This window comes from Podarcis cretensis (assembly GCF_951804945.1).
Source record: "Podarcis cretensis genome assembly, chromosome: 2".
Taxonomy (NCBI): domain Eukaryota; kingdom Metazoa; phylum Chordata; class Lepidosauria; order Squamata; family Lacertidae; genus Podarcis; species Podarcis cretensis.
In genome coordinates, this window is record NC_137171.1 from 57,238,511 (window position 1) to 57,250,264 (window position 11,754).

Here is an 11,754-nt window from a genome sequence, read left to right on the forward strand (position 1 = left end):
CCAGTGAGTATTCAGACGCCTCCTAAAAGTACTGTGCGTTAGGCCAGCATGAGCTTATTGAAGAGAAGGGCCGTAGCTCAGTGCCAGAGCCACCTGCTTTGTATGCAAAAGGTCCCAGGTTCAAATCCCAGCATCTTCAGGTAGGTCTAGGGGAGGGGGGAGGGAATCTGAAACTCTGTAATAGAGCCATTACCATTACCAAGCAAGGTGGACCAGTTATATAAGGGAGCTTCCTTCTATGTCAATCTGTACTCCCATTAGGAGGATTCTCAGCCCTGCTCAAATGCTAAATCGGTTTTCTGAACTGGATTAACAAGTAAAACTGCTTCTTTAACTTTAGCTAAATGGAGTCGGGAGCAAATGATCACAGTAAGTTCTTCTGGACACTGAAGGGAAGTGCTTGGCTAATTGCTCCTGTGGCGCCTCTTTGGGGGTATGTGGCAAGAGTTTGTCTTGCTGGGAGGCCATTTAGCAAATGATTTTATGTCTCTAATCAGCCCTTCCCTCAGCACCTCTGCAGGGATACAACTTTTTTATTTTATTTTCCACTCCCTGGCCCCAAAGCCTTCTTTCTGAATGCTGAATGAGATACCCATAGGTATCATTATTATAATTTCTACTTCTGGTCATTCAGAACACATCCAGCTCAATGTTACCTGCAGCAAATTAACAAGGGTTTGCCTGGTAATCTGCAAGCCCCGACACCATTTAACATGGGAAAACCTGACCACTTGCTGTGGCCCCTAAACTTTACACTCGTTAGACAATGTGGCAGGGGGTAAAAATGGCACAGCACACTTTCATTAATCGAAATGACCAGGCAGAACCATGGCAGGAAAACTATTGGCTTGGAATTCTGTAATGGGCCATAGTCACCAAATGCACATATCATGCATCACCAGATTTGAAAGACCCATTAAACTGACATTTATATTTTATGAGGCACCCTGCTTGAATTGAGTTTTCCCTTATAAATCAGTCACTAACGCTAGTGCATTTACAATGTTTCTGAATTGTAGTTCTCCAGTCTGGAGTGCCCTTGTCCATTTTTTAAATTTTTTATTTGCAAAGGTCTCTGCATTAAATAATGTGCAAGGTAAATTTCTGACTATGAGACAGCATGAATTAAGCTTGCAGGTTGCCCTAGAATAGTGTACAGATTGCTCAAGTCTCATTTACTACCGGGTAACAGGTTTACCTGTTAAGGTTTACCCCTTAAATTTAATATACACAGTTCTTAGAGCCCTGGTGCCTGTTCTCCCAAGGGAATCCACAAACAGGTGCATTTACATAGGTGGGCAGCATAAGCTAACCTTAAGATGAGCATTTATTTTAGTGCATACCCCTACGTTGACACACCCGTAATTGTTTCAGAACCGTTTGCTTGCTTTTCATTAGGCTAAGGAAGCAATGATGGCTGGTGCCATTAGTTTGGACAGCTCCATCCCTGTAGAATTAACCTTGCTCCCCTTTGCTACAGGGATTGACTTACTGCTGTTATGCAAAGGGAATAGTAATAAATGCATTTTAAAAGTCTCCTCTCCCCCCCCCCCGCCCCATTTTCCAACAGAAGGATCGGCAATATGCAGCTTAGGGATTTGCATAGGTATTGAATGACAAACTGTGTGCAAGGCTTGTGACAGAGAGCTGGAACTTCCTTCCTGTATCCTTTCATGCTGATAGGGGTGCAGAACACGTGTGAAGTAGAACACATTAGGAAAGTGTAGCTTCCCGGGAGTGCAATCAAAAGGGGAACCGATATTGTTTTGTGGGTAGGGAAGGGCTGCTGTGTAAGACCTGGATATAAGAGCATCAGAGCTCAGAACAGTCATTAAAGATCCTGACAACTAGAAATGGTATGGATAGAGGCATTTTCTATCTATCTATCTATCTATCTATCTATCTATCTATCTATCTATCTATATCTATCATTTATTTGTTTGTTTGTTTGTTTGTTTATTTATTTATTTAAACATATTTTTATCAAAGATTTATTGGTTTACAAAAGTATGTGCAATGTCTCTTTTTTCAAGTTACATTTTCTGCAGATCAGTTTCATTTCTTGAGACATTAGTGTTACATTAGGAAGAAAAGGGGGAAAGAGGTGGAGGGCAGAAAGGCAAGTGGGGGTAGGGGGGGTGGCGATGTTTCTACAGTGGTACCTCGGGTTAAGTACTTAATTCGTTCCGAAGATCTGTACTTAACCTGAAACTGTTCTTAACCTGAAGCACCACTTTAGCTAATGGGGCCTCCTGCTGCTGCCGCGCCACCAGAGCACAATTTTTGTTCTCATCCTGAAGCAAAGTTCTTAACCTGAAGCACTATTTCTGGGTTAGTGGAGTCTGTAACCTGAAGCGTATGTAACCTGAAGCGTATGTAACCTGAGGTACCACTGTATTTTACTTAATGTATGTGTGGGGTTTTGTGTCAGCGTCACTTGTGCAGGTTCTCTGCTATTCACTTGTGTTCCTTTGGTGGTGAGAAAGGCTGGGTTTGTTCTAGGGTGTGGTTGCTTGTGATTGGTTGTGGTGAATTTTGTTTTCCTGTGTGAGTGGGGTGGGTGGGTGTTTTTGAATCAGCTTAGCCATATTGATTTGTATGCTGTTGGTGGGTTCTTGTTGTTGTCTTGTTGGGCTGTGTATGTGATAAAGGGGAGCCATACCGGGGTGAAGGCGTCTTCTTCTATTTGTCCCTGTGTCAGTTTCAGTTTCTTGGTCAATTTTTCTACTAGGGCTGTTTCCCATACTATTTGGTACCATTGATCCATGCTTTCTCCTGACACGTCTGGGAGAGATCCTGGAGAGCTGCTGCCAGTCAGTGTAGACCAGGGGTAGGCAACCTAAAGCTCGGGAGCTAGATCCAGCCCAATTGCCTTCTCAATCCCGCCTGCGGATGGTCCGGGAATCAGCGTGTTTTTGCATAAGTAGAATGTGTCCTTTTATTTAAAATGCATCTGTGGGTTATTTGTCGGGCCTGCCTGGTGTTTTGACATGAGTAGAATGTGTGCTTTTATTTAAAATGCATCTCTGGGTTATTTGTGGGGCATAGGAATTCATTCATATTTTTTTCCAAAATATAGTCCGGCCCCCCACAAGGTCTGAGGGACAGTGGACTGGCCCACAGCTGAAAAAGGTTGCTGACCCCTGGTGCAGACAGTAGATGGACCAAAGGTCTGGCTCAGAAATTAAAAAAACAGATTCCAGTGTTCCGAATGGCCCACACCATCTCTCGATGTGTAGTTCTGTGATGCCACATACTCTCTTAATAAGCATAAAATTTTGGAAAGTTCAGTCAGGGTAGGATAGAAAGGGTTTCTTTACATAAAGAAAGGGTTTTTTTATTTCAGTTGTTTAAAAATGCTGCCACAGCAGCAGCAAGATAACTCTCCCCTGCACTTCCACCTGCCTCCACCCACCCCCCAGCTGCTTGGTCACTTCTGGCCAGTTCCACTACATTCCTCTGGGTTGGGCTGATATGCAGGGACATCAAATAGTATCCCTTTCAAATAGATGATGGGAAATACTATGGCTTGCTGTACACTTGCCACTTTTTAAATGTGATCTCTCATTATCTTGCAATCCCTAAAAAAATGTAATGCAAGAAATTAAAGATTCATAGCAAAACCCAAACTAGAATAAACAGCGGTCAGGAGCAGATCCAAGCCCCAAAGGTGCTCAAAGAAAGAAGATGAAAGATAATTCTGCTTGTATCTGAAAAAGGTCGGGCAGGATAAAGCAATACTCAAAAGATGTGCTCTATGTCTATATGATGTAGTTTCATACCTTATATTTATAAGCCTGGTTATTACAAAATATGGTGGAGTGAACTGTGCTTTCTTCTTCCACATCCAGTTAAACAAAAAACCCTCTTGTGACTGTTCTTCATGCTTCCTTTAATACCCCCACTTACCTAGAATGGTCACTTCTGTTTTATTCTCTTTGTTACAGTAACAATAAGCAGAAATTAATTATAACCACCAGGGGTCAGAATTTGCATCTATGGTGAGCAATTGTGTTCTTAGCCAATCCAGGACTCGCTTGGTTATGCAATGTGATTTGTTTCCTCAATCTGAAGCCAGCTTTGTGCATGAGCAGACAGAATGACTGGCAAGCCTTTTAGTCTTTTTCTGAGCTCTGGAAACCATAGTAAATAAGGAACTTTAGATAACCACAGTCATATTTGTCCATTCTTCTCCTGCTCCCCGGTTTAAATTCATGTGGCCTGAGGCGGCTTGGCTGTTTGCAATGTGTTCCACGTTTCTGTTCTTTTAAAACTTTAGCTCCTCTTTCGCCGCCTAGGGCAAACTGCTAAGCTGTGCACTCCCATAAAAATGAAGTTTGCTACTTGGAAACATTTTAAGAACATAATACACTTAAGAGATCCGGCTGGGTCAGGCCAAAGGTCCATCTAGTCCAGCATCCTGTTCTCACAGTGGCCAACCAGAAGCCTGTGGAAAGCCTGCAAGCTGGACATCAACACAACAGCACTCTCTGATTCCCAACTGGTATTCAGAGGCAGCGCACAGACATCGTGATCAGTCTTATTTAGACTTATACCCTTATTTGCCATGAGTATGCATTACTGTCAGCACTCAAATGGCATAAAACACAATAAAACTATAATATCAAAACTTAAAAGCATTTACAAGCAGATAACCAGCAAATAATGGAAGTTTCCAAGCACAATTCAAAGTGTTGGTGCTGACCTTTAAAGCCCTAAACAGCGTCAGCCCAGGAGGGTCTTTACCCCCATCATCCTGCCCGGATACTCAGGTCCAGCTCCAAGGTCCTTCTGGCAGTTTTGCCACTGTGGGAAGTGAAGTTACAGGGAACCAGGCAGAGGACCTTCTTAGTAGGCCTCTGAAGTAGAGCTTCATGGCCGAGTGAGATTTGAAGCCTGGTCTCTCAGGTCCTAGTCCAACACTCTAACCACAACACCACGTCAATACCAGTGGAACTCTGCATACATTTAGATGTGAAGCACTGTAAAAGCTTGCTCCCATTTCTTTTTCAGTACTGCAGTCTTCTAGCTAGAACACTTCAATTTAAGCTGTTTTAGTTTAGACTAACTAGTTATTTCAGTTGACAGGGTGGATGCAGATAAAGGTAAAGGGACCCCTGACCATTAGGTCCAGTTGTGACCGACTCTGGGGTTGCGGCACTCATCTCACTTTATTGGCCTAGGGAGCCGGCGTACAGCTTCCGGGTCATGTGGCCAGCATGACTAAGCTGGCTCTGGCAAACCAGAGCAGCGCACGGAAACACTGTTTACCTTCCCTATTTATCTACTCGCACTTTGACGTGCTTTCGAACTGCTAGGTTGGCAGGAGCAGGGACCAAGCAACGGGAGCTCACCCCATCGCGGGGATTCGAACTGCCGACCTTCTGATCGGCAAGTCCTAGGCTCTGTGGTTTAACCCACAGACACTGGTGTTTATGTGTCCTTTTCCATGTCAGAAAATGCTTCACGCTTGTGACAGAAAATCTGGCTTGTGGGCATTGATCATTTCTCAAATCTTGTCGTCTCTTAAACTGAGTTCAGTTTGCACTATGTGTGTGTGACAACAATACCAGCTTAAATATGAAGAGCCTGATTTCATACCGGTATATAATTTATTTACAAATAGTCCGGGGTTCCAGAGCATTGTAATTCTAGCTGCAATACTGTTGGGACACAGTTCGGGATTGAGGATGAACCTATTCCTGCCAAGCCTAGGTTTTTAGTTTTTATTTTTAACTGTTATTATCATCAACATCATTAATATTATTTAGCAGAGGAAAGGCTCGAGTGCATCATAAGAAACCCTCATCTACAAGTACTACCCATTTATTTTAATGGAGGGAGCACATCTCTGCAAGCATTATTTGCACAATGGATGGAACAGATCTGTGCTCACATTACTTTGCACATGTGGATTTTTGTCTGTACTGAAGTTAAAGGGGTACCCTGGGTACATTAAAAGGGTACCATCCCAATTCATCTGCACCATGTGTGAGTAAAAGTTGGCTAGCTGAATGATGACCTAGTATGAACATGGGTACTGTATGCTGGAGCTGAATTGTGCCTGTCATCCAATTGGGAAAGAGGGGCTGTATTCAGCTCCCCATGAACAGATGATCTCTGCTCCTCACAGACAGATGCTTGGCTATTGGCCATGGCTATGTATATGAAGACTGGGATCATGGTGCCTGCTGTTGATATGACCAATTTATGTAAAAATAGCACCAAATGTTTTGTTTGCGCAGATTGCGTTCCCTGTCACAGCAATGCATCCAGCAACGTATAAGCAAAATCTCTATTCTATCGAAGTCACACTCGCCCATAGAGAAACAACAATATCCTTGACAGAACATGAGACCCACTGAACCTTACAAAATTAACTAGCACATCTTGAAGCAGCAGGCTTATTAACAGCAGCTGATGCTGGAAATCTTGCACAAGGCCAATCACTTGCAGATGAGCACAGCAGAGAAATAAATGCTCCTTTTCTGCATAGATTAAACATCTGACAGATGATTTTTTCAGGGACATGTTCAGAGGGAGCATGATAATTGCAGCTGTATAGCTTATGCAGCAATAATTAATGGCTGCGCTCCCTTCATTTCAATGTTCCATTTTTCTAAAATGGTGCAAATGGTTCAAACAAAGGTCTTAATCTTTGTCGTTTCAAATGGCATCGCTCTGAAAGTTAGTATTCTATAGAAAGTCAATGGACTGGAGGCAAACTATATTTTCAACATGAAATAAAAATGTGTTAATTGCTCCTGAAATTAGAGGTTAGTGAAGAGAAAGAACGTTTTTCTCATTTGCACAAATCTGATACTGCTTTGTAGGTCCTAAATATTTAAGACTTAACTGATCTGTTGCAAAGTGGAGTTGCTTTCCAATGATTGCTCTTTCCCTGGACTGTGTGAAGCACCAGCTCAATTGGCATAACATGTTATGAAAAGGTTAGTATTTATGAAGCAGGACTTTGTGTAACTTAATCCTTTTAAGATCCCTGTGTGTATTTAGGGTGAGGCAACAGGGAATAATAATTTGCAGTAGGTAACCATCCCAAAATGATCGTAATGAACATTGGACCACACAGTCTAACTACCTTTGTGGCTTCAAACCATCCTATGAAGTACACAATCTTATTTTATTCCCAGAAGTTAGCATTTTTTCTTCACATTTTTGCTGTGATGCTTAACCATGTTCTTGGCAGCAAACATTACAGTAGTACCTCGGGTTAAGTACTTAATTCGTTTCAGAGGTCCGTTCTTAACCTGAAACTTCTTAACCTGAAGCACCACTTTAGCTAATGGGGCCTCCTGCTGCTGCCGTGCTACCGCCAAGCGATTTCTGTTCTCATCCTGAAGCAAAGTTCTTAACCTGAAGCACTATTTCTGGGTTAGTGGAGTCTGTAACCTGAAGCGTATGTAACCCGAGGTACCACTGTAATTTCATTGCTTTGCAAGGAGCTATGGGTGAGCTTAAGACGGCATGGGGAAATTTTTTCAGCCCGATTGTCACATTCTCCTATTGTGGCCAAATTTCCAGTGGTGGGTGTGGCCAATGCAAAGCAGATAGGCTGGACTTAGCACTGGATGGGGCAGCCCTCAAGGCGACTTTTCGTTTTTATTGGGGGGCGAGATAGATGTGGCCCTGTGTCACCTCTAGTCTCATCCTCGTAGGACGCTTGAGTTGTTCGCATTCCAAACTCTGAATAGCCAAAAAAAAAAAAAAAAAAAAAAATGCTCTAGAATGTAGTTTAATAAAAATAAAAGTTACATATCACAGCCAATCTCCAGAATTATCTTACATTTCTTTAAGTGGGAAGGTTTGTTTGCACAATAAACTATGTAAGCTACTTGAGATGAAGTGTGGTGGGGGGAGAGAGAACTGAACGGAAACAGAATCAGAAGCAACTAGTTTTACCTAGAGCACAATTTTTTATTATTAGAATGAGTAGCTTTTGAAAATATATGTAGCCTTTATATGGCTCTGGTTTGTCTGGGTGGAGCACAGAACAATGCCTTTGATAGCTTGCATCAGAATATGACTCATTTGGTCATATGATCTGCTTCCTATTTTTCCTTCTTTCTGCATGCACTTCCAGTGCTCTGTTCTATCTGTGGAAATGACTACATCGACTCCTCTCGTGATATTTTATATATGGCATGCACCATAGAGGGCTGCTTCCTTTGGTCTAGGACTCTAGGACTCTCTACACGGCAGGATGAATTGGTTTATTAGCACTGTGCATAAAATCTGAATCCTATGTCTTTTTACATTGGAATGGGCTCAATTGAACTCAGTAGGAGTTAGGATGCATACTTCTAGGAGTAGTTCCCATTGCAGCTGAAATGCCAGTTTAAGTGCTGTCCTGCACCTTTTCCTTCTGCTTGCCTTTCCGTGTGTTTTTTTGCATGCAGAAGATCCCAATTTAAATTGCAATCATCTCCAAGTAGGACTGGGAGAGACATTTGTCTGGAAACCTGTTAGCCATATATTTAAATATGATCCTAATGTTTGTCTATGCATCATAATTGGCACTTGACTTGGCTGTCTATAAATGGTATTTTATTTAAGATATGTGTGTGTGTGTGTGTTTAAAGAGTTTGTGTCAAAAAATTGGTGAATATTGACATCCACAGAATGGATGTTGACCATTGTGTAATTGCTTGTCAACAGACACCAGTATATTTACAAAATATGTGAGGAATATATGTGAGCATAAATGCTCACATTTTGGACATTTACTGTAATATTCATCCACACATAGGTGAGTGTGGTATGTGTATGCCTGTGTCCCCTTGTAAGTGTGTGGTACACAATTTGCAGGAAGTTTGTGCTGGGTATATGAGTGAAGGGCAGTCTCTGAGATCTGATTTGTTGCTTCACATCTACCACACGTTGCATTTAAAGCATTAAAGTGTACAACTTTAATCCTGGGAAATGAAGTTCTTCCCTCGCAGAGCTGTAATTCACAGTGTCTTTATCAAACTGAAACTCCTAGGATTTTTGGGAGAAGCAATGTGTGTTGGCAGTGCTTTAAAGCTATGGTGTGGATCTGTCCCAGCATCTGGAGGATTATAATACAAGCCAGAAGAGCAGTCAGCTGTATGTGTATTTTTAGAACTGAAAATAATAAGATTTTATGTACATGCTGAAAAGTAATTTGTTTTGTCATGCTATGGCTATCATGTGATTATCCGGTACGTTTCAGCACCTCGGGACTGGAACTCAGTCTCACAAAAACAGGAATCTTTGAAAACTCCCTGGGGTTGATATTTTAATAGCCTGACTGTTTCTTTTCTGATGCTTGTGCCGGGTAAAATAACTCTCCAGTAAATTGTGTTATTTCTGCAACGGCTCTAGGAAATGAAATACATAGACACAGGGATTGCCATATAGAATAATGAGGCTGGGTGAAAGCAAAGGGAAGGAAAAACCTAACCAAACCTGGAAATCACTAAAGATCCTAGGAGGGGTTTGGTTCATAGCTGTCAACTTTCCCCTTTTCTTGCGAGGAATCCTATTCGGAATAAGGGAATTTCCCTTTAAAAAAGGGAAACATTGACAGCTATGATTCGGTTGGGTCCTGATGGAAGTACGAAGGGGCCCAGCATCAAAAATGACAGCTACCAGCAACTGATTGTAATCAGTGGAAGATGCAAATGTTAAGAACTTTATCACCAATGTTTAACTCTCCACCCCACCAAGTTAGAATCTGCTTTTGCCATTACTACACATGGAATTGAGGTCCATTACTTAGATGACTGTATTATCCAGCATGTCTATGAAGTTTAGTGACATGTTTCTGTGTCTGCAGGTAAACTGATGCTGATGCTAAATAGAGCTGTAAGAAAGTAAAACACACAAAGGTGACACGAAACACACATGCCCATTGCAATATAATGTGTGCAGTACCTACCAGGATGCAGCCTGTGATCCTCGTGCACAGATCGGCTTTTGTTTGATCATCGTATCTGAGGTCTTGTTTTCTTTGTAATATAAGCGGGATGCAAATAGGACTGACAAGAGTAGAACAGGGAATTATTACCCTGCATGTTATGAAAAATGCCCAGTTCCTTCCACTCTTCAATCTAATTTAAAAATAATTTAGGCTGCATTCCCAGCCCTCTTACTGGGGATTAAGCCCCTTTGAATTAAACAGGACTTACTTCTGAGTGGACATTAGACAGATTTCTGTTTCTAAAATAGAAGTAGGACTGATGTCTGTTAACAAATAAAACCAGTAAGAGGTGATGGCACGATTAAATGGCACAATGTATTAATCTTGTAGCAAATTTATGGCCAAAACAAAGGCATTCATTCAGTTAGCAACTCTGCAAATAGGTTTTAAGAAGTAAATTGCAGAAACAGGGAGCTTGATCTGGATCCAAAAGAAGCCAAAATGCAAAAAGCAACAGGTGTGAGGCCTCCAGTTTGGATTGTGACTTAGCAGAGAGCAAATGGCTAAAGACCCTGTACGCACCATGCCAGGATTCCAGTCTGGATCAGACTCTGCATGCCTGTAATTTCCTTTTTTTAAAAAAGCCATTTAAAAAAATGTTAATTGTATCCAGCTTAGCTGTTCTTGACACAGGAAGGGAAGGGAAGTAGCAGATAAATGGTATCATGGTATCATATCATGAAAAAAAAATCTGGTAACCTTAAGGTAACACCATTTTGATGGTGTTACCTTAAGGTTACCAGATTTTTTTTCCAATGAATCCGGGGACATTTTTCAACTTCCTACTAAATAGATGGATTTTGTCAGGGGACTGATTTGTAAATCTGGGGACTGACCCCAGGAAACGGGGACGTCTGGTAACCTTATGTTACCTAGAGTTTGGCCATTATTAACATAGAGCAGGGAGGAAATGGACAATGGTATGAAGGATATCTTTTGATGCCCCTTCATGGCTGAGTGGGGATTTGAATCCTGGTCTCCCAGGCCCTAGCCTGCTTTTGGGTCTCAAGGGATCCCAAAGCAGTGTACAAGGAAAGAAAATGCACATTTAACAACACCAAGACAAAGTTAAGCACAAGACGACAAAAGAAAAACAAAAGCAACCACCTCGGGGCCAAAGAGCTACCTAAGAGGAGGGAGCAAATCAGTTGATACGCACCAGCCTTTCATCAACTTCCTCAAGTTTAGCAGGTGAGGAGCAAGAGAGGCCTCTCATGGGAGGGAATGCTGCAGCTAAGAAGGTTTGTGTGCTCACTAACTGCACCGCAATCAGAGCCTTAAACAGATCAAGGGGGGGGGGAGATTGGGCGGGGGCGGGGCAGATAGCTCTTAGGAATAATCAGTCAATTTCAGGCTATAGCAAGTTGCTAGGAGGAGGAAAAAAGCTTACTGAAACCAGATCAGCCAAACCAGAACCAGGTTAAATGGGGAGCTTTCTATATGTTCCTATTGGAAAAGTGGGTGTTGTGCTGACTTGAAGGGCAGGGCTCATGCTCTGGACACTCAGCTTCATGTGGTGATGGATGACAGGCATTTGACCATATGCCTGCTCTCAAAATGTCAAGAGAAAGGCAGCTGGAGCTTTGCAATGCTGCAGAGGAAACACAAACCGTTAACTTGAAAGATCAAAACAGATGCAGGATGTCTTTCATAATGAGGAATGCTTGCAAGACATAGCTAAGAATACGGCGTATCTTTCCATACCATTGATTGTAGAACAATGCAAGGAGAAGGAAGGAGGCCATCTGCAAGGCAACAATGGGATGCCTGCTCATAGAATGAAATGAGGAGAG